At 60.1% G+C, this 823-nt stretch overlaps 2 non-coding genes across 2 annotated transcripts; both read right to left on the bottom strand.

Moving 5' to 3' along the window:
• Window positions 1–334: 334 nt before the first annotated feature.
• Window positions 335–424, bottom strand: Tc00.1047053452009.20. The gene has a single exon (XR_008254564.1). It is a non-coding gene; the product is annotated as a C/D small nucleolar RNA (snoRNA), TB11C4C3 (small nucleolar RNA).
• Window positions 425–632: 208 nt separating this feature from the next.
• Tc00.1047053452009.10 lies at window positions 633–719 on the bottom strand. Its single transcript, XR_008254563.1, has one exon. It is a non-coding gene; the product is annotated as a C/D small nucleolar RNA (snoRNA), TB11C4C2 (small nucleolar RNA).
• Between the last annotated feature and the right edge of the window lie 104 nt (window positions 720–823).

Genomic DNA, 823 nt, shown 5'->3' with positions numbered 1-823 from the left:
CGTCAGACTGACAGGAAACTGTGAATTTCATCACGCGTCGCAGCCGCATCTCTCACCCGTGCGGGTCCTCTTGTTTTGTTTTTTCCCATCGTTTCCCAAACTGGGGAGGGAGCCTCGACGCGCGCGCCGTCACCGCAAACTCTCGCCCAACTGGACAGGGGCGCCACGCGCGGCACCGACAGTGCGCCACCGGCCCAAGGGTTGTTGCGCTTCACGACCGGCGTGTCTCTTTCTCGGGGCGCCGATGCACCCAAGCGCCCAGCGTCACGGGGCGGTGGGTCTCAAGACGCACCTTTCCTGGCCAGCCGGCGAGGTCGCGGCGGGCGGGGCGGCTGTCAGACCTGTTGAGTTTGTTTTTGGCCATCACGCAAGCACGTTCACAGGGCCACGCGCCCTCGCGCACAAGAGTTGGTTGCTTCCATCAGCAGCGGCGCGCGCCCACCACAACCCACCTCCGGGCAATTCAACCCTCTCTTTCTCTTTCTCTCTCTTGCGCTTTCGGGCGGGCCCGCCACCAACCGTTTGCACAGACAGGGCGCCAGACAGGGCAAGATGTTACGTGGGCGCCGTTGCGCAAGAAAGAAAAACGACAACAATAGCAGGAAGTGGGAGGGTGGGTGGAGGGAAGCGGGCGCTCAGCCGAAAGGTGATTTTTATTGTTCCGTTCTCAATGCGTCGCTCAAACTGTTTGGACCTCGAACAACATGTCTCCATCGTAGCGCGTGTATTTGTGTGTGTGTGTGTGGGCGTGCGCGTCGTTGGGCTGCAAAACCGCGCGGCGAGAACAAAGGAACAAAGAAAAAAAAAAAAAAAGGTGGGGGTG

The sequence above is a fragment of the Trypanosoma cruzi genome (genome assembly GCF_000209065.1).
Source record: "Trypanosoma cruzi strain CL Brener chromosome Unknown tcruzi_1047053452009, whole genome shotgun sequence".
Taxonomy (NCBI): domain Eukaryota; phylum Euglenozoa; class Kinetoplastea; order Trypanosomatida; family Trypanosomatidae; genus Trypanosoma; species Trypanosoma cruzi.
This window is presented reverse-complemented; position numbering and strand designations above follow the sequence as displayed.